This window comes from Triturus cristatus, chromosome 3_2 (assembly GCF_964204655.1).
Source record: "Triturus cristatus chromosome 3_2, aTriCri1.1, whole genome shotgun sequence".
Lineage (NCBI taxonomy): Eukaryota > Metazoa > Chordata > Amphibia > Caudata > Salamandridae > Triturus > Triturus cristatus.
In genome coordinates, this window is record NC_140584.1 from 1,207,105,825 (window position 1) to 1,207,128,575 (window position 22,751).

The 22,751-nt window shown below is 47.4% G+C and overlaps 1 protein-coding gene across 1 annotated transcript in view; it reads left to right on the forward strand.

Moving 5' to 3' along the window:
- Nucleotides 1-22,751, forward strand: part of INHA (inhibin subunit alpha) — a 45,879-nt gene that overhangs the window by 20,061 nt on the left and 3,067 nt on the right. The window lies entirely within an intron of this gene.

Here is a 22,751-nt window from a genome sequence, read left to right on the forward strand (position 1 = left end):
GAAGGAGCCGCTCTCAGATGGATCTCTTCTTTCCTCAACAGAAGAAGGCAAAAAGTCCACCTTCCCCGCTTCACCTCCAAACCAAGGAAATAATGTGCGGAGAACCCCAGAGATCCTTGCTCAGCCCCACCCTCTTCAACACTTACATGATACCTCTAGCCAGCATCGCCAAAACCCACGGACTCAACATCATAATAACCTACACAGATGACACACAACTCATCCTCTCCCTTTCTGAATACACCACCAGCACCAAGAAAAACTTCCACAACTGCATGACAGACATTGACAGCTGGTTGAAGGACAACTGCCTGAAGCTCAACACGGACAAGAGAGAGATAAAGATTTTCAGAAATAAAAACTCCCCATGAGATGCATCCTGGTGGCCCTCAGAACTCGAACCTACCCCAACCCCCACTGACCACGCTAGGAATCAAGGCATCATTCTGTACAACAAGCTAACCATGATGACTCCGTTCAGCTCTGTCTCCTTCCCCTGCTTCTTCATCCTCTGCATGATTCTTAAGATATTAAAATGGCTACCCCAAAGCTCAAGACGCACCCTAACCCCGGTCCCCATCTCCAGACGACTGGACTATGGCAAAGTTCTCTCAACGCAGAGATCGCAGCTCTCCTACTCCGACGACTTCAGACATGTTCTGAATCTCCCTAGATGAACCCACATCACCTCCTACCTCAGGGAACTCCACTGGCTCCCTGTACAAGAAAGATGCCAGTTCACACTCCTGACCCGTGCATACAAGTGCCCTACACAACTGAGGACTCGCCTGAATGAACCACCACCTGAACTCCCATCAGCCCACCAGACACTTCTGCTCCTCTTCTGTTTCTCTAACCCTCACCCCGCATCCGACGTAGCAGATGCGGAGGTGGCTCCTTTTTCTACCTAGCAGCGAAGACATGGAACACGCTACCATTTCATCTACCGACCTCTCCATCTCTTCCAAAGTTCCAAAAGTCTCTGAAGACCTAGCTACTTGGCAAATCAGCTGGACCTTGCCAGCGCCTGGATATCCTCATGGGTGACAAGAAGCGCTCTAGAAATCTACTGATTGATTGATTCTGTGGTATGCTTGTAGGTGCTATTTGAAACTGAAGGAGACTTTGGTATCAGCTCAATGACTGTGGCAAGGAAGACTGATGAGAAGGTACCGCCCCGGTTACTCACCCGTAACCCTCCTTACCACGAGTCCAAGCCTTCCTTGTTACAGTCGGGTTTCGCATCCCTCCTTTCCCTTCTTCTTTCGGCTTCATAACATTTTTGAGAAGTGTCAGAGTAAAGGATGTGGAAGGGGTAGGATTTCCTTTTGTATGATTAAGGAGGAAGCGGAAGTTGGTCATCTTGGGGAGGGATGGGAGTAAGCAGCATGTTTTTTTTGTGACTTGGAAGGTTCTGGAGGAGGACCTGAAGCTCATTCTGTCATGACTGTGGAGAGGAAGACGGGCAGGGAGGTAATGCTACCACATTGGGGCAGATATAAACTGGTTTAGAAACATGTAGTCAACATCAATAAAGTGTCATTTCACTATCTTGGTCAATTTTGTTAGAATTGCAATTTTTGAAATTAAATTGCATGACTACGATCAGTGGCCTCCATTAATTCATTTGAAATGTGTTGAAGGCTACAGCTCCCTCCACTCTAGATTAGGCTTACAAGTTTGGCTCCATGAATCGATGCTGGGGGAGTCGGGATACCATTGAGCTGGGAAAAAGAATGAGTGATAACTGGAAAGCCTGGGCATCTTCAATATTCAGGAGAGTTGCTGGGTTGAGATGAGGAGGGTGGGCTTCGATCACTGAAGTGACAGGTTCTGGGGTGGGTGGGCTCAGATCATTGGACAGATGTCTTCTTTTAGGAAGGAGGCTCCGATCAATGAAGCAATGGTTTCTTCTGGGGAGGGTGAGCCAAACATTGAAGTGATGGGCAGGGGGACCGCAGATATGACGTCTCTCATGACATGTTAAATGACATCGTTGATGACATCAGTAATAATACCTTATACAGCATAGGGTTAATGAGTGTGCATTTGTGGGTCGATAGCATGGAAATAGTGTAAGCCCTGGAGACAAGTGTAGCTGTGTATTTGTCAAAGATATAAAGTGCACCAATTAGAAATCACTAAAGATTGAATTGTAAAATGTACTCCATGCTAAACAAAGTAAAGGCTGAGCCCCCCCGAAGGAGGTTGCAGAGGGATGTTTAAAAGTAGTTTGTGGCTTAGAGCCAAATCATGCTCTAAAGAATCTGTGAGAAAAGCTACAGCTGCTGTTAACAAAACTTTAACCACCAATGGATACGTAGGCATGTGCCCATCCTAAATTGTTGTAATATGGTAGTATGGACAAATTCTATACGTTGTACATGTTTATTTCCAGAACTTCACTAAAGATTTTGAGGCATTACAAAAGATTGAGTAATGCAGAATGTAGGCGTGTCCCACTTAGAGGTGGTTTATCTCACACTAGATTTGTAGGCATGTCTCTAATGCTTTATGCCATTATTCCCACCAAAGGACTGTGTGTAGTGTTATTAATTATGTAATTTGAGATGTCATCCGTGATGTCATAAATCATGTCATAGAACATGTCATGATTGATGGAATTGCTGAGGTCATAAGCAGTGCATGGCTGGGGCACAAGTTCTAGTCAGCTCTGCTAACTAACTGCTGAACTTCTGTTTTTTTTCTGTAGTTCAAAACGTTATGTTGCAACTGACATGTTCACATAACTATAGCGTCACTTTAAGCTTTGTTTTTTTCAGTGAATTGCTAAGGTTGTTTTTTTAACGCAAAGTCAAACCCCATCCGTTGAATGTGCGCGTTGAATGTGTGCAGATGGAAGGTCGGTTGTACAACATGACCTGATGTCAAACCCTGCAGCCAACCCCTTGCAGTCAAGCAACCCTACACTTCTCACCGCCAAAGCGTTGGCTGCAGAGCGGCAAAGCCAGGGGAAAGGGATGCACAGGCCCCTCATCAAGCCATTATTGGACACTGGGGCCCTTTGACTCTAAAAACGGGAGGGAGTGCATGCAGCCTCCCTCCCCAACCCACTATTCACCCTGGGGACTCCATCCCCGGGATAAAAAATATATTATTAGGGCAGGGGAATGAGTGGTTGCCATCACCGAACCTCAAGAGGCCCTTGAGAAACCATCCTGCAAGGTTTAATCTATTAACATTAGGGGACTGGGAAATTTGCATCCCCTCCCTCTAGCCCATATGGGCCTCGGGGCATCCCACCCCCTGGGCCATACTTTAATCAAAGGGGAGGGGGGGCACATTGCCCCCTCCTCAATCCTTAAGAGGTGTCGGGCTCTTATCACCGTGGAACAAAAACTTTTAAATTGGGGAAGGGGGTGTGTGGTCCACTTCTCCTTTTGCGTTTGTCGCCCTAGGTTGGCAGGGCATGCCCAGACATGGGTCCCTTGCTCACTGAGGGAACTCCAAATGGAATGTGGATCCTCGCACTCCTTATGGTTTGGTAGTCTGGATTAGATTGATTTAGGGTGCCTGGTAAATTCCTCCCTCCTGGGCTAGAGGGTGAAGTATATACAGAAAATGAAAGCGTTGTTTCCCGTAGGAGTAACGTCTCCTACTCAGCACTCCGATATTTGTTGAATTTTTAAATAATTCTACAAGGATTGTAGAATTGTAGTTTTGAAGCATCTTTTATTTCAAAATTCTTATAAAGTTCATATGATGTTCATACTATTTCACTCATAGTATTCAACCAGTAGGTTTCATCGATCCTCACATTTCTGCCCAATGCATTTCGGGCGAACCCTTCGTCAGGGGACTTACATTCTGAAAACATTAACCCCTTCAGTGCCCCGCCCTTTCCCCGCCCTGTGCCGGCCCTTTCATTAGCGGGCGGGGTTCATGACGAGATAGTCTCGTCATGGGCACAGCGCAACCGCGCTCCATGACGAGACCATCTCGTCATGGGCACTGAAGGAGTTAAACAAGTATCATATAACAAGGTAAAACACAAATATCAAACAAACAATTTCAATGTTCTCATGCTAACAGTGATGGTGATAACAAAGCTCTTGCTAGTGTATCAGGTAAAAAAGGAAAGGGTACCGGACCACGTGAAAGATTTTGTCATAAGCTGATATTGTGAACGAGGTTATTCGTGATTAAAAATGAACGGACAAGCGCACATATCACGTGAAAATTAATAACGTGAACGAATACGGTGATTTTGAAGAAAAAAAATGTCGCAGTAACTGATAGGTCGTGAGAAGTAACCATAAGTGCATGCGAAGTGATCGTGAAAAAAGGGAAATTTAACGCTATTATGCGAGCAGTGTACAAGGTTGAGTTCTGACCTTTCTATTTAGGTTCTTTGAAATCCTGAATGCATAACGTGAGAAACCACAAAGTAACGGAACGATAAACATGTACTTTCTGAAAAAAAGAGAATAATTTCATGTAAACGATATACCAAGCGTGAAAGTTAAACACGAAATGTGCAAACCATGATGTCGTTATAGACATCACCCGTATGTTTGAGCTTACCGCAATGTGAAATTTCGATCGGATTTCGCTAAAAGACTTCCCGAGCTCTTTCGAAAATGTTTGATTCCTGTGTGTTAAGGATACGGCGGTGGCTTGATCACGTGATCATGGAGATTAAAGAAAGACTACAACGTTATGGAGTCGGCTGAACTTCCATAGACAAGCGTTCTCATGCTAGTTTAATTACGTTTCTTTTCCAAGTGAAGGAAATAGCAACCTGTGGTATAATCACAAATATGTGAAAGTCAAAATACTAAAATAGAACCTAAATGTGAATACGATTGTATGAACGTCAGCGTACATGTGCAATTTAGACGATGTCAATAAAGATAGAAACCGAAAAAAAGGTGAAAAAATGTGAAAGAAGTGTGGGAAAAAATGAACCGAACTCTGTGGTGTCAGAAAATGTAGTATACAGGGTGGTGTTTGGGATAAAACGAAAGTAAAGTGATCATGGTGATATTAACTCAACTCAATACATGAATAAAGATAAAGATCAAGATCCATGTATATATATGCGTCAATCAGTGTGATATGTGAAAGAAACAGAGTTTCACAAAAAACAATTAAAGTCTAGCCGTTCATTCAGACCTTTTGGCTGGAGGGTATTAAGATGGGTAATCCAAAATATCTCTCTGCGTAAAAGATGTTGGGAATTGTCTCTTCCGGGAAGGATAGGTACCTGCTCCAGTATACAGAAACGCAGTTGACTTGGATTGTGGTGCTGTTGTTTGAAGTGCGTGGCTACGGTAGATTTGGTGTTCTTGAGTCTGATGTTACTTCTGTGTTCTATAATTCGTGTCTTTATTTTTCTCTGGGTTTTTCCAACATATGCTTGACCGCATGGACATTTCAACATGTATATAACGTTATTACTGTCACATGTACCTGTTACTCGTAATTTTATGGGTGTTCCTTTGGTAGGGTGTAATATTTCACTGCCCTTAATTATGGCATTACAGTTACTACAATTGTAACAGGGCAAGGTGCCGCGATGTTTTACTCTGGAAACGTCATCTTTTGGTTGTAGAAGTTCCTTGAAGTTGCGGGTACGTTTGTACGCAAATCTAGGAGTGTTGGAAAAAATTCCTTTGAAATCTTCTTCATGTGCTAGTAATGCCCAGTGTTTAAGAATAATTTTCTTGATGTTGTAGCTTCGTGTTGAAAATTTGGAGTTGAACACTTGTCTTTGTTCCTCAATTTTGGATTGTGGGATTAACAGCTGAGCTCTTTCAAGTTTCCGGACTCTTTCCTGGGCGTCATTAAGTGTGGTTTCGGGATATCCTCTCTGTTTAAATTTGTAAATGGTGGTGATTTTCGATTCATTGTAGTAATCCGGGTTTGAAGAAATTCTTTTAATGCGTAGTAATTGAGAAAAAGGTAAGTGTTGTTTTAATGAGGGTTGATGAAAACTTGAAAAATGTAGGAAGTTATTTTTGTCGGTTGATTTGGTAAATACTCTAGTATCGAGTTGTTTGTCATTGTTGATAACAAGTACATCCGAGAATGGAATTTCCCTTTTGTTGATGTTGAATGTAAAACCAATTCTATCACCATGTTTAATGTTTTCAGAATGTAAGTCACCTGACGAAGGGTTCGCCCGAAATGCATTGTGCAGAAATGTGAGGATCGATGAAACCTACTGGTTGAATACTATGAGTGAAATAGTATGAACATCATATGAACTTTATAAGAATTTTGAAATAAAAGACGCTTCAAAACTACAATTCTACAATCCTTGTACAATTATTTAAAAATTCAACAAATATCGGAGTGCTGAGTAAGAGACGTTACTCCTACGGGAAACAACGCTTTCCTTTTCCCTTGCTCACTGAGCCACTGGATTCAAGCTAGCCTGGCTGATGAGGGCTGTTAGCCCGAAACCGCTCCCAGGATGCTTGTTTCCGGTCCAGAGAGGATCTGGCTTGGCAGTTCGGGCTGAACTGTTCCCATGAGGATCAGGGTCAAGACTGATTTGCATATGGCTGGGTCTAAACTGGGGTGGCGTGGTGAGCAAAACAAGGATGGATTAAACTCAGATCTTTGTGACTGGGGTAAAATAGTTGCATTGTTCAGCATTCTGTCTATCATTTATTCCTTTTGCTTTTGTCGCCCTTAGTGGGAAGGGTATGCCCAGACATGGGTCCCAGGCTCACTGCCCCACTGGGTTCAAGCTAGCCTGACTGATGAAGGGTGATGCCTCAAAACTGGTCCCAGGATGCTTGTGTTCAGTCCGGGGAGAACCTGGCTTGGAGGTTCAGGCTGGGCTGTTCCCATGAGGAGCAGGGTCAAGACTGATTTGCAAATGGCTGGGTCAAAACTGGAGTGGCATGGTGAGCAAAAGAACGATTGATTGAACCCAGATCTTTGTGACTGATGGTGAATATTTGCATTTTTCAGCATCCATCCTTTGTTCCTTCCATTTCTCGCCATGTCCAAAGACCCCCGGGGACCCCATTCCCCGGGTCTATATTTTAATTAAAGGGGAGAAGGATGCGAGGACCGAATTCTATTATTAAGGGCATGGGGAACACAGGGCCCACCTCCAAAAGCATTAATAGGCCCAAAGGACCCCATTCCCTGGTGTTGAATTCTATGGGGAGGTGGCATGCAGCCCACATCCCAGAACCCTATTGGGCCCCATAGACTCCAGCCACTTCTGCCATAGCTCATAATTAAGGGTGGGGGGCTGTACCCCCATCTCCAAGCCTGCTTGGGTCTTGCAGACCTCATGCTCCGGGGCCATATTCCTAGGGGGACAGTGGCATGTGCCCCCTCCCTGAGTCTCATTAGGTTCTGGCATCCTCCCCTGGGTCCAAATGCAATAAAAAAATAGAAGGGAGGCTCACGGCCTCTCTGGGGCCAAATTACTCAAGGGAAGGTAGCATGAGCACCCCCTCCCGGAGACTTTATGAGCCCTGAGTGCCCCATCCACCAGGGCCACATTCAATTAAAAAAGGGGAGGGGCAGCACTGCCCCCTATTCGAGCATTATTAGACCTCAGGAACCCAATCCACCGGGGTCAAATGCAATTAAACAGGGGGGGGAGGGCGCGTGTGACTTCCCCTCCATGAGCATTCTTTAAGAGCCCAATCCCCTCGGTCCACATGCAATTAAAATGGGGTGGCGGCATGCAGCTCCTTCTCAAGCCTTCTTAACCCCAGGGGCCCCATCCCCTGGGGCCAAAATACAATTATACAGGGGAGTGGTGTATGCGGCCCCCTCCCCGAGACTTTTCGGGCACCGGGGACTACTACTTTGGGGTTGGGACTGCGGGGGGAGCACTAGCCAGCTCCCTGTATTGTGCGGGAGCCGGCGTTGCTCCTGCTCGATGGGAGAAGCTTTCTTTGCATGCTCTCTCCAGGTGGGAGCAATATATGTTTCCCTGCCCGTAAGAGTGCGAGCAGGGAAACAGAAGTCTGCTCTCGCCTGACGGGAGCAGACTTACTTTCCCTGCCCGCACTGCTGCAGGCAGAGAAGGTATGTTTGCTCCTATCTGGCAGGAGATATAAAAATGCCCCCGCCAGCCAGGAGCAAATATATGTTTTCCTGCTTGTGCTAGTATGGGTAAGGAAACTACTCTCTTCCATGGGTGCGATTCCCAGGACAGAGAATTTGAGCTGATCCTAGGGGATGGGTTCACCGGGCCTTTCAGGACCCAGGGAGGGGGCTCTGCTTTTTTTAACCACTCAGCCCTAGGGTAAGGAAATTCCAAAGTCCAAGGTACCCATACCTGGGGCATGGGGTCTCCAGGTCCCAAAATGGGCTCAGGTAGAGGCCCCTACTCACGCCCTCCCAAATATATTTGTTTAAATGGCAGGCTGCAAATGTTGTTTTTTGTTTTGCAGCAATCGCAGTGGAGTCCCACGGGATAGGGGCAAAAACTGTAGATTTTAATTTTATTTTACCCGGGGGGGGGGGGGGGAGAGAGGTACCGCTGGGGCCCTCCCCCACAAGGCCTACTAAATCCCTGAGTCTTTTAACAGCTACCAAAAATATTTTTCTAATATTGCTGGCAGCCAATCAGAGTGCTCGCTCCCACGGGAGTGTGACTCCACGGTAGCATATTGGCCCAAGGGAAAAAAAAGCTCCCTGAGCCAATCAGAAGGCTCTATTTTTGTTTATTGAATATGCAGGCCTCTCGCCAGAGTCCCTCGAACCCAGCGGTCCAGATATACAAATATTTTTTAACCTTGATTACTAAAAGACTTTTGAACCGATTGACACCAAATCACAAAAAACACAATTTCTGGGCCAAGATCCAGCTTCCTGCCAGACTTGTTATTTCGTTAATCAGTTTTTGCGGCAGGGCTGTCTCAAAAGTCTATGGAAAATGCATGGGTTTTTTGTGTTTTGAGACCATCCCTTTTTTCTCTGCCCCCGCTTGACAGACACGACAAAACTTTCCATGCAGAAACTGGGCATAATATAATACTTTTTTAGAAAGTTTTGTGAGGATTCGTCAATCGGCACCAAAGTTATTACCAAATCAAAAAAGGCATTTCCTATGAAAACGCTCACCTACCTATAACTACCGAGAGGTGACCGCCGCTAGGTAATATATACATATATACCATATATACGTATTAAAAAATAATCATGAAAAAACTCGTTATGGTATGTTGAGTTTTGTTTTGTGTCCTGCTCAGCAGGTGACACAAATTATGGTGTGCACCGTGTGCACTTCATACCATAACTGGGGAATTTCCGTGGTTTAGCAGATTTGAACCAGAACCCAGCTTCTGTGCTTTTGTTCAGTACATTTTATTTACTGATGCACTTAATTTCCTGCCCCTGTTAGCCGTTTGCAATGGGGGTCAGCAACAGCATTTAGCTGAAGTCCAAGCCCGGTGTACAAACCCCTCCATGCAGCCAATCTTTGCTGTTTTGAGGGGATGGCCCAAAGAGCTTGAACTTTGGCCAGTTATGTTTTTTTTAATATATATTTGTTCTTGTTACTATGCTGACCCTTATTGGGTACAGTGAATAGGGAACCCAGGACAAGCTTCATATCAGGGTACTGGAAACCCAGGGCAAGCTTCATATCAGGGTACTGGAAACCCAGGACAAGCTTCATATCAGGGTACTGGAAACCCAGGGCAGGCTTCATATCAGGGTCTTGGAACCCAGAGCAGGCTTCATATCAGGGTACTGGAAACCCAGGGCAGGCTTCATATCAGGGTACTGGAAACCCAGGGCAGGCTTCATATCAGGGTACTGGAAACCCAAGACAAGCTTCATATCAGGGTACTGGGAACCCAGGACAAGCTTCATATCAGGGTACTGGAAACCCAGGGCAGGCTTCATATCAGGGTCTTGGAAACCCAGGGCAGGCTTCATATCAGGGTCTTGGAAACCCAGGGCAGGCTTCATATCAGGGTACTGGAAACCCAGGGCAGGCTTCATATCAGGGTACTGGAAACCAAGGGCAGGCTTCATGTCAGGGTACTGGAAACCCAGGGCAGGCTTCATATCAGGGTACTGGAAACCCAGTACAAGCGTCATATCAGGGCACTGGAAACCCAGGGCAGGCTTCATATCAGGGTACTGGAGACCCAGGACAAGCTTCATATCAGGGTACTGGAAACCCAGGGCAGGCTTCATATCAGGGTACTGGAAACCCAAGACAAGCTTCATATCAGGGTACTGGAAACCCAGGACAAGCTTCATATCAGGGTACTGGAAACCCAGGGCAGGCTTCATATCAGGGTACTGGAAACCCAAGACAAGCTTCATATCAGGGTACTGGAAACCCAGGACAAGCTTCATATCAGGGTACTGGAAACCCAGGCCAAGCTTCATATCAGGGTACTGGAAACCCAGGGCAGGCTTCATATCAGGGTACTGGAAACCCAGGACAAGCTTCATACCAGGGTACTGGAAACCCAGGGCAGGCTTCATATCAGGGTATTGGAAACCCAGGGCAGACTTCATATCAGGGTACTGGAAACCCAGGGCAAGCTTCATATCAGGGTACTGGAAACCCAAGACAAGCTTCATATCAGGGTCTTGGAAACCCAGGGCAGGCTTCATATCAGGGTCTTGGAAACCCAGGGCAGGGTTCATATCAGGGTCTTGGAAACCCAGGCCAGGCTTCTTTGACCATGCAGTTCCTTTTCGGGTTCTGCTGTTCCGAAGCCATGACCCTTAACCCCAAAGTAATGAGGCCAGGGTTGGTGATGCTTACCCTGGGTTTGTGGTGCTCGGGCATTTTGGCATGAAGCTTACAAATTGAAAGCTGCAAAGACACCATGAGCAAGGTGAGCACACCCTGACCCACAGGCCTTAGCGGAGGGATGCTCCAAGGTCCGACCATAGTTTAAATGGGATAAATTAAAAAAGAATAGTTGTGGCGTCTGCTGATCATTTGTTTGGGAAGTGCTGTGCCTTGACATCTAAAATGGCCCCTAGAGTTCACTGTGTTGTGTAAGTGCCTTTTTCTAATTCAAACCATGGGACTGCCTTTGGGGGTCCCTTAACTAAGGCCTGGGGTCAGGGTGTGATGATTTTGCCCCCTAATGTGGCCTCTGCAATTTTTTCTGGCTGCAGGATCTGTGTCTGCTGTGACATCTTCCGCAGCCCTGGAGCATACAGAGAGATTACACTACAGGGAAGCAGTAGTTACACACTTCTTTATTCCTCAGCTCGCACTCACGCACTGCGCATGATCTGATACTCAACATTAACCGCTGCCTAATGTGCGGACCTTCAGGGAAACCCCGATGAGGTGAGGTCTATAATTATCATGTAGGGCCTAGTAATAATGGGGACACACACACACGATTTACTGGTGCTGGAAGATAACTGACATGCGGGCTCTCCCCTTTTATTTTAACCCCGCAGGCCACGCGTGTTAGAACACAGGAGTGCTAACCATTACATCCCTCTCCAACTTGGTTCTTGAAAAAAAACGTCTGAAAGTCCGGTAAACAGACCCAGTTCGGTTGCACCAGTCTCTAAAGTCTTAACACGCAAAATCCTGGAGATGTTGGTTTGGGCGAGGATTGGGTCGTAGACTGTAACGATGTTGTTGGCTTCCTATGGGTGATTCGCTTGGCATTGGCCGGCTTGGAGGCGAACCTGTAGGAAGTGTGCCTGGTGGTGGCAGGTTCCGGTGTGTTGTCCTCGTCCTCTTCCCGGTCCTGGATGATTCTGCTCGGGCTCAGCGGGGGCCGAGGGCCAGACTCCGAAGACTCTGTTGGGACCTCTTTGAACCAGGAGATGTTATGCTATATTTCCTTGCTCTCTTTTCGGGTTGTGACCATGGTTCCATTGCTGGTGATGACTGTCCAGGTGCCTGGTTCATGGATGGTCCGGAGCTTCCCCCCTGGACTGTGGCACCGGGTCGGAGTGACCGGGGTGCAGCATGGCGTTGGACGCTAGCCCGGTGGGTTTGTCATTCCCACCTTGCTTGGGTTTCCTGGATGTCCAGGGGCAGGGGTGTCCACCCTGGACACTTAGGGATCAGGTCTCTCCATGGGCCTTTGAATATAAGGGACCATGGACTCCGCAGCATAGTGCAGTGTGGGGTGCTCCGATATTCCCTGAGGAACTCGTGGAGACGCCTCTCAGGATCCACTTGTTACACACTGGCGATGCGTAGCATTTTGTTAAAGGTTCTTATAAAACGCTCTACATCCCCATTGGCCTGTGGCCATTGAGGCGTGACGCAGCGGTGATAGATCCCTCGCTGATGGAGGAAAGTGGCAAACTCAGCCCCAGGGGCCCATTGTCGCTCCAGATCTCCAGGGGAAACCCAAATGTGGCAAACACCTTCTCTGGGACTGGGCCCTCATGGGCGAAAGCGGTCGACATGACTGCTTCCACTATGGGATATTTTGAAAATGCATCCACGAGGACAAGCGTGTGTTTTCCTCCAGGGAAACTCCCGAAATCTATGATCACTTTCGACCATGGGAGAGTACAAGCATCTTCTGTGATTACCGGAGTCGGTGTCTCGGCAGCGCTGGTTATCTGGCAGGCCGGGCAACAGCGTATTAAGTCTTCAACCATTGCCTCGAGTTCTGAAAACCAGACCTTTTCCCTCATCCTCGCTTTCATTTTGGTCACGCCTTGGTGACCTCCGTGGACCACTTGAGTTGCTCGGTGCCTCAGAGCTTGCGGTATCACCAGCCTTGAGTCTCTCAGGAGTATTCCATCTGCCGTGGCACTCAGCTCACTCCTCACTCTCCATATCTTTGTCAACTCTCCTCGGTCTTCCGGTGCCCATGTATTAGTCTGTTGAAGGTTGTTCCTCTACTACCCTTCTTGGACTGCTTGGAGAGTCCGGGTGTATATAGTGTCTTGCTTGGCGGCTTCCTTGATTTCCTCAAGCGTCATTGCCTGGGGGCATGCCGCCACTGAGATCATTCTTATGTATTGTTCCGACCCTTTGAAGTCATCCGCCTCTTCCTTTGGTGCTGTGTGTCAGGACAGAAAATCTGCGGGGTTCTTCGTCCCAGGTCTATATACTATGTCCATCTGGTATGGCTGAAGCTGTACAGCCCATCGCTCAATCCGGAGAAGGTGGATGAGGGGCTGACCCTTTGAAGAGGGGAACCAGATGCTGGTGGTCGGTTTCCACGGTGAATGGCTGGCCTGTCAGGTACAGGTGGAAGTGGTTGCAGGCCCACTTTATAGCAAGTGCCTCTCGCTCGATCTGGGCATACCTTGCTTCAGTGGGGGTCAGCGACTTGCTGGCAAATGATAAGGTGGCCCATCGACCTGGCTCCTGTTCCTGGGCAAGCACCGCTCCCGACCCCACTGGACTGGTGTCTACCAGTAATTCTGTCCACTTCGCCCGATCGAAGTAGGCGAGTGTGGATTCTCCCAGTAGCGCATCCTTGATGCTCTGAAAAGCCTCCTCATCCCGCGGGCTCCTGTGCCATTTGATGTCAGTTTTTGTTAGAGCCCTCAGCGGCTCGGCACGGGTTGCAAGATCAGAGATAAACCTCCCGCAATAAGTGGCCATGCCAAGGAAACTTCTCACTTCGGTAGGTGTGGTTGGAGCTGGAGCGCTTCAGATGGCTTGCGACTTCTTCGGATCTACTTGGATGCCTTTCTGGTTGAACACGTACCCGAAGAACTCTAGAGATGGTTGGAAGAGTAGACACTTCTCTCTGTGTAGTGTCGCTCCATGTTCACTGAGGCAACGCAACGTGCTCCTCAGGTGTCTGTGATGGTCAGCAACCGTGGCAGAGTGGATCAGGATGTCATCGCTGACGTTATCTTTAGACTTTTCCGCGATAACCATCGGGGACACCCAGGGCATCAGTCCCGAGACCTTTTTCGATTACTCCTTGTTTTTCAAGGTTTTCTAGTTCTTTTTTCAGCCAGGGCCTCAATGGAAAAGGGACTTGCCGGTGTTGCAGCGTGACTGTGGTGATGGACAATGTGTAGCTTGATAGGGTCACATTTGATGCGTCCAAGTCCTTGGAAGAGTTCTGGTAATTGTTTGAGTATCTCGTTGACCTGATGTACTTGGGCACGCCTGGCAAAAGACACCAGGCCCAGGTCTTCTGCCGTGTGACTGCTAAATAGGGTGTCCGCTTCATGTTCTATGACGTGGATAATAGTTGTGACCTCCTGGTCATTTGACCTGATTGGGACGGATATTTTTCCTCTCAGTGGCAGAGGGGTTTGGCTCCCATAGGCAAATATCTTGGTCCGGGACAGGGTGATCGGGGGTCGAGGTTGGAGGTGCCGGTATTGCTGGAGGCCCATCACTTTTGCAGACACCCCTGTATCGATAATCGCCTTTACTACCGATCCTGCAATTTTGATCGTACAGGTGGGCTGTGGCTTTCTGCGACGCCTGAGCTCTTGTGTGAATGAGATCAAGTATGTTTCCACCTCATCCTCCTCCGTAGATGAGTCTTCTGGCCCTTGATACCTTCGGCTCGCCCTTTGTGGCTCCTCCTTCTGTGCGGAGTCAGTTAGGGACAGTTGTTGTACTGTCGGTGATGGTGGTTTTTGTCCTCGGGTATCTTGGCCTTGATTCAGTCTTCTGCACACTGCTGCAAAGTGGTTGGGGATCCCACAATTAGCGCAGGTTTTGCCTTGCGCGGGGCAGTCTTTCGCTGCATGTGGTTCATGCCCGCAGTACCAACACTGTGTCATGGACGCTTCGGCCTTGTCTTCCTGGGTGTGTCACCTTGCGGTCTTGTTTGGAGGGCGTCAGATTGCTCAATTTTGATGGTCTCCGGTCATCCTTGAGGCTTTGTGAGGGCTTGGTCCATTTTGTTGCCCTAGCTGCGGATAGATCGTGGGTCCTTGCTAATATGAGTATGTCTTCCAAGGCGATTTTTAGCTGGGGCAGGATGAGGCCTCTGAGTATCATGTCTTGGCACCCTTGGATGATCTGGGTCCTTATCTCCTTTGGTCGATCGTCCTCCGTGCACGTGCTGGCCAGTTCGCGCAGGCAAGCGTAAAACGCATCGATCGACTCCCCTTCCATTTGATGGGCATGGCGAAATTTGAATCGTTCGAAATCAGGATTGAGTTGGGGGTCAAAATGTGCATCTAATGCCGCCACCGCAGCGTCGTAGTCCATGGCAATGCCTGTATTCGGCAAGTGTTTGAACAGCTTGAATATTTTGTCTCCAGCATGGTGGAGAAGTAGCAACCTTTTCACTGCCCCATCGGTCTCCCTGGTGGCTACAAAATAGTTATTCAAGTGTTCTATCCAGATTTTCCACCTCAGGGATGCTGTGGACAGATCTTCAAGTTCACTGAAGTGTGGCAGTACCCGAGTAAGTGCCTGTTATACTGGGAGTCTTTGTGGTGCCTGCGCTTGGTCGTCGTCACCAAAATTCTCTGTGGGTGGGTGTCTTTCCTTCTCCCTTCTGTTTTTTTCCGCTCTCTATATGCAGTGGCGATGTGCAGTGGGCTGTTATTTCTTTTCCGGTTTGGTGCCCTCTTGTCTTCCTCCCTGGTGTGCTTTGTCTCCTCACTGCCCTTTCAATCTCGCAGCTCGGTGTTTATTGTAGCTGGTCTGCTTCATGCGCTTACACTGCTTTCCCTACCATGCAGCCTCTGCAGCCGGTAGTGCTTCCTCTCTCTTTCCTAGTCAGTCAGTCAGTCAAACAAACTACTTTAATCGATTAATTAAAATCATAAAAGTACAATACACAGTGCACAATATAATAAGATCATGAAACTCAGTGAGACATATGAGCGGTGTTAATAAAAGAATTAATACAATAGGGTCAATTTAAAAATACATAAGAGCTTAAAAACACTTAAGAATAATTTCATGAAAAAGTAAAACAGGAGTTTTCATACAGAATTTAACGTAGGGTACCTTTTTCTCCTAAGGCAAACCGCTGCAACTAAGAAACTAGCAATATTAAAAATCTCCCACGTATCGTTAAGCAATTGAAGATAAAATAGAGCAGGTCTAACCTGTAAAAAAGCAATTTCCCCTTAACAGAGGAACTAGAAACCTCCTACGAATCTCACTATAATGGTCACAAAACATTATGAAGTGCATTGTGTCCTGTGGTGAAAAATTATCACCAGGCATGGGCCTATATCCTCTGGTTTACACCAACCTTGCAGATTGCCTAACTAGAAGTGGATTAGATTAAAATGAAAGCTAATTAAAAGCCAGCGATGGAAAGGCTTGGTAACAATTCTCAGGTAGTGCTCAATTTGTGGGGTAGTTTTTAACAAAAAATAAACCTTAACTGAGGATTTCATTAACTCCTGCTCCTCGCGTTCCTTCATCAATAAATTCAGAAGTTGAGATTTAACCCATTTCACCTCCTCTTTTTTAATCCCATCCGGATCGTTAAAAAGATCTGGGTGCCCCAATTTAAAAAACATGAGCTTAACGTAATGCAACCACGGGATACTACTGGCTTTCTCCAGGGTAACACAGTCCCGAGTAATCTGACGATTCAGCGTTAAATCTGGGTTAAGCCAGGTCTTAAGCCAACAGACCACCGGGGCCAACCTCATCGAGTCTGAGACATATCCAAGCCCCAATTCCTGATGAATAGCAAAGGTTGAGGTTGATTGAGGTACTGACAAGAGGGTACGCAGGATTTTTTTTTTAGCTATCTGCACCCCTTCAAAATGCTTGTAGCCCCAAATAGCGGAGCCATACATAGCCATAGCCAAGCATTTGGATCTATAAATGTTAAGCATAGCTTCATATGGCCTAGCCCTCAGGCGCTGTGCAAACCCTTGCACAACGGCCGTTGATCTAGCCATTGCACTCTTTTTGATTTTTTGTTGGGGGACCCAGGAACCTCTCTCATCGAATAAAACCCCCAGATAGGTAAAAGAGGACACCCTAGACACCGTAGCTCATTGCAATAAAAGGATGTTACTTTTCTATTTCTTTGGCCCATAGACATGACGTGTGATTTCGATATATTCACTATTAAGTCTAAGGACTTCATATAGGCCCCAAAGGCATCCAATAGCCTCTGGAGGCCTATGGCTGTACGGGCTAATAATACAGCGCCATCCGCGTATAGGAGAACAGAATACTCCTTTCTCCTACTCGCGGGATGTCCAAGCTTGCCAGATCTAAAGTCTTATCTAGATTGTTGATATAAAGGGTAAAAAGTAGTGGCGCCAATATACATCCCTGACCCGATTTAAAGTGTCTTGTGCATTTACCTTTCTGGGTAACCCTAAGTGTTGCTGAGAGATCCCGGTGTAAGTCTGCTAAAAAATAGACAAGGCGTGGGTCAATGCCCATATCAAGCAGAATGGACCACAGCTTCCATCTGTTAGCCAGATCGAAGGCTGAAGAAAGGTCCATGCAGGCCACCTGCAGAGTGCCTTCTTAAGCTATGGTATATTGACCTGTCATTAAATGTAAGCTAAGGCACTGGTCTATGGTGCTCCTACCTTGTCTAAAACCATATTGTAAATTAGATAAGACCTCGTTTTCGTTCACCCAGTCCGTGACTTTGGCTAGGATCCCTATGCCTAAGATCTTACCAGCAGAATCAATTAAAGATATCGGTCTATAACACCGTTGATCCTCTCTATCGCCTTTTTTAAAAACTGGAATAATCGTGGATAAAGACCATGAGGTAGGAAACCCCTGAGAACGTGAAACATTAAAAACATTAGGTAATATTTTGGCCCAAAACTTTGAGTTACGTTTATACAGGTCAGCAGAGACGGAGTCAGGACCAGGCGCTTTGTTGCTAGACAACTGTGTTATCGCCCTTTCTACATCCTCCTGCTTAAAGACGAGAGGAAGAAGAGCCCGATCGGCATCTAGGGTAGCGGGGGAATCCACTGTAAAATTAGATCCATAGATTGCTTCAAAATGGGAGAGCCACTGGGCTCTGTAAGGTTACATTCCAGAGGGCCATTCTCTATGCCAGAAACGAAGGGTTTATTAAGAATGGCCCAGAATCTGGAGCAATCCTTAAGAACTTCGACAGATAAGAGTGCATTCCCGGCCTCCTCTTTCATCTCATTTTTCCTCTTAGAAGCAGCGCTTATACTGTTTCCTTAACATGGCCGTTTGACCCTTAGCTCGAGGTGTGTTTTTGAGTGCTTGAGCCAAGTTGCGATGAGCCCGTGAACAATTGTTATCAAACCACCTTTCACCCATAGTTACTCTGGCTATAGTTGTCATTGTCAGGTCAGATGCTACCTGACCACAAATGCCTTAAAAAGTCTGTAATTCTTTAACTGGCCCCCACTCCTTCACTGTGATTATTTTCCTGTTCACAGTCCCTCACTGGACCTCCCTCCAGGTCACTGGCTCCATTGCCGGTAGCACCCCTCACCTCCTGGGGCCTACGCGCTCTCCCTGGGCTCTGCAGCGGCACCAAGGCACGCTCCTCGCCCTTGCACGCCAGGCAGGGCTCGTCCTCGTCTCCTGAGGTGCGGCAGCCATCGCGCTGAGAAGTGCCACCCCTGCAGAGACGGCGCTCGACCTGCGAGCGGCGCGGCCGTTGGGTGGAGCGGGGCAGCTCGCCGGAGGACGGGGACAGGTGCTGGGTGTCGTCGGGGCGCCTCCCCAGAGCAGCGGGACACGTGGAGCAATGCAATGGGAGCACTCACCCCCAGGGTTCCGACGCCGCCCCTTCGATGTCCCGGGTGATGCTGCGGTCGCGGCTCCACAGCGTGGCGGTCATTGCGCACTTCGGCAGTGGAGCCAGATAAGGGCCGCCGGCTGAAACGAGGGGCACGGCCCCCCTCGTCGCCAATGTGCGGACCTTCAGGGAAACTCTGATGAGGTGATGCCTATTATTATCATGTAGGGCACAGTAATAATGGGTACACACACACGCTTTACTGGTGCGGGCTCTCCCCTTTTTATTTGAACCCCGCAGGCCTTGTCTCGCCTGCGGATGACGTGGTCACAGCTCCGGCCAGCGAGCTGGAACACAGGAATGCTAACCATTACACCTAACACCTCCCCACGTGTGACGTGGCTCCTGTGCATAGTCTGCCCAGAACCACGAGAGTCTCGGCACGTATAACATCAGCACGTGCGTCGTAAAATGGTGAGCAATTGTTTTCTTGTGGCAGCCAATCAGAGCATTCGGAACGGTGGTTCCAACTTTGGAACTGCTCATTCGAAATGGACGACGGGTGGAACTCTCCTTCGCTTGATTGGTTCCGTTACTTTTTGTATTTTTGTATGTGCAGCCTCCACTGACCGGAGCTGAAATGCTTTGCAATTGAAACAGACAAGATATACATAAGTGTTAACCCAATAAAGCCCACTCACCAAGGCTTGTAAATGCTTAAAGCTCTATAACTACTGACGTATTTCCACCAAAGCCACTCCGAGTGAATATCTACTTTCTTGGCACGTGTCATCTAAATGCGTTCAGTGTCTTTGGCTGCAGGTGCAGCACCCCAATAGCTTCTGTATCCTGCATGGATCTGAGAGGCCTGATCAGAGCTAAGGAGCCCACGTGACGGCCACATCTGGAGCAGGCTCATCCATAGGATGAAACTGGAACATCAAAGAGGTCTCTTCATAGGAAAGGGAGGAGGTTCCAGAGCTGCACTGGCCCCCTTTACGAGTGACCCCGAGGGGTCTCCTGTGGCGGACCCCCCTCCTGGGCCTTTTGTATCTGTTGATGTCTCTTGACCCGGAAGGATTGGGCCTGCAAACTCAGGGCCCGATACCTTCCGGCCCGGAGACCCTGACTGGACCCTACACCCTCTGTGAAGCTGTGGGGGCTGCAGGCAGCTTCTAACCCGGCCACAGCCTGCCTTCATCCTACTGAAGCCCCCCCCTAGTTCAGGGGTCTTCAAACTGGGGGGCGGGCCCCCGTAGTGGCCTTAAGTGATCCCAGGGGCGGCGCCAGGCTCTGGCCAAAAGCAGGATTATGCTGACAACAGTGCTTCGTGTTCAGTGGGGAAAAAAGAGGGACCGTAAGCCGCTCTGTGATGGGCCGTCACTCAGAGGCGCAGCTAGAGCTTGTGGTGCCCGGGGCTATCCCTCAGATAGCCGCCCCTGGGGGGGGGAGGGGCAGTGCTGGGGAAAAAGGACAGCGAGCACTTGAAAGAGGTCCGAGAGACACGTAGTATCGCCGCTAATAGTTACCTCGATCATGCAAGAACATGCACATACATGACACGGTCCAAGGCTACACAGTTGAATACACCGGCGACTGGCAGTGACTGGCAGTAGAAAAGAGAACACACAGACTGCATGATCTATCTGAGGACTCAGAAAAACCACATGTGACATCCATCAGAGAGCTGCGTGAATAATTACCGGTAATCCCCTCAGCACAATGCAAACATGCACATACATGACACTGTTCAGGGATCTATCATCTACAGCTGACATTAAATGACCATTCATCATGGTCCCCCCATTAAAGCAGTGCACTTTGTGATCTGCATGGTGCATGTTCTTTGCAGCAGGTACATTAACCCTCTGTGCTACCTTTCCAGGAGTCAACCCTTCCACTAGACAAAACTCCGATCCCTCTCTAGGAAGAACATTAATCACCGAAGTTATCATGACATTTTAATTGTATCTGAAAATTGCTGGAGGCCAGGAAGGTGGCAGCAAGTTTTTTAAAAACCGTAATATACTTGCAAACACTATGCACCCACCGAAATAGGTACCCAGTGCGGTCACACCGTTCCCATCGCCCTAACATGCTCAAGGTTCATGTGACCTCAGTGACAGAGTCACAGCGACTGGATCACTGTTGCTCTAGGGTGTGCTGCTTCGTAGGCCTGCCCGCAAGACTGGAGGTGAACTTCAGTATGGATTGTGGTGGACAGTTAACCCACAATTATGCACTTAATAAGAGTAATATGCTGCCTAAAAAAAAGTAAAGCAGGTGAAATGTAAGCAGAAACAACATGGTTACCTTAAGGATCTCTCACTCACTATTCAGAGATCAGCGAGTGGTTTTACCTGAAAAGTTATGGACATGACTACAGGGCCCTGAAGGGAACCGTTTCAAAGTCCATTGCTTATATCCTTACAAAACGTAAGCAGTATGGTATAAAAAGACCTCATCCATAAACAGATCCATGGCACGCATTTTGTTTTCGAATCCACCCATCAACCAGGTATTGCAGTACCTCCAGGAATGGTGCACTTCCCCACCTGGGGACAACAATGCTGTTCAAAGAAAGACGAGAAAACAAAGGTAGCGCTTCACTGCAAAGTCTGTAAAGTGAGGCTGATGTGTTTGGATGTGAATAAAACCAATCTGGCCACTTTGCAACCACTCTGTCTTGCTTTATTTAGTTATGTATTTATTTTTCATATTTAAAACCTTCTATTTCTCTCCATCCCGGGGGTGCACTTTGGAATAGAAAAATGTCAGAAAAAGGGCATTTCCCGCAAGAGTGTTTTTCTTTTTTGGATCCATTTCACAGGGAAGCAACTAAATGAAAGAAGGAAAGAGAGGTTGTGAACTGTTTCTTCAAGTCACGGTTTTCAGTAAGTGAGGAGCAAGACAGAAAGAGAGGGAATAATAGGAAGAGAGGGGGGGACAGCTGCCAGCACAAAAAAGAAGAGGATGTTGCCTGAGTCCTATTCCTTCTCTGCCCGTCCCTGAACGTCCATGAAAGCAAGCCGAGCCTTATCTGAATGCCTTTGACCGCCCCCAAAATAGTGCCGCCTGGGGCGGACCACCCCCACCGCCCCACCCTAGCTACGCCACTGCCGTCACTAGCACCTTTCGTCATTTCTGTCCTGGCTGGGAGAAGGTGTCAAAAGGGATGGGACTCCAAGCATTCTTCAAACCCCTGCCCCCACTTCAAATAACCCCACTGTGGACACTAATACACGTTAGTAAGGCCGGCCCGACCAGAAGAGTATCTTTGGCAATCATGTATTTGATTGTATTTTTAAAAGGGTAAAAAACATAACTGTAATGTTTAAATAAGTCTAAACATACTTAAACATTGCCAGTTTAATAGAATACTTGTGAAACATTTTGAGGTGGTGGCCCCAATTAATTTATTTTTCGGGGGAAGGGGGGCATGGCATTAAAAAGTTTGAAGACCACTGCCCTAGTTGAAGGAAAAATAAAACTGCCCTCTATGTGCCCCCCACCGCACTACAGACAAAAAAGCCCAACTCCCATTTACCACGCTCTCGAAGTGGGTGGAAACTGCTGCACATTCAGGTCCACTGTTTCCCCAGAAGGGGAACTGGACCTGGTGTCCACAGATCAGCCTGTTATTCCACATTCCAGGGGAAAACACTGGAAATTCCTCTTATAACATGGAAGATACCTCCCAGGATTGTAAATTCTGCCCTTGTAACAGCCTGGCTGAGTTGACGGGCAACTCATCCTGCAGCCCGCGGTTGTATGTGTGTTCATGGAAAGATAATGTCCATAGTATAGCAATACTAAGAGCCTGTGCGTTTCTATTAAATGGAGTAAAATTTGGTATATTTTGTAAATGCTTTTAATGTTCTCCCTTAACTAGGATTTGACATGGAGCGTGTTACTGTTTCCATTGCTCATATAGATTTTTTCTGTATTTTCTACTTTCTAAGTAAAATCAAAGAATATTGTTTAGCTATTCCTGTTTTTCAGTTTCAATGTAATTTTTGATTTAACTCTGTTTCATTAAAATTGTCTTTCCTTTAACATGTTCTTTTAATGTATGATGTATTGTTATTTCCTGGTGGCTGTCTTTCCTTAACATTGGTTTATCTAGCAGATTAATTCAAGGGCTTCAGGGAGGGTCTCTGTCTCTTCAGGAGGGTTGATGTAGGAATGGCAGGC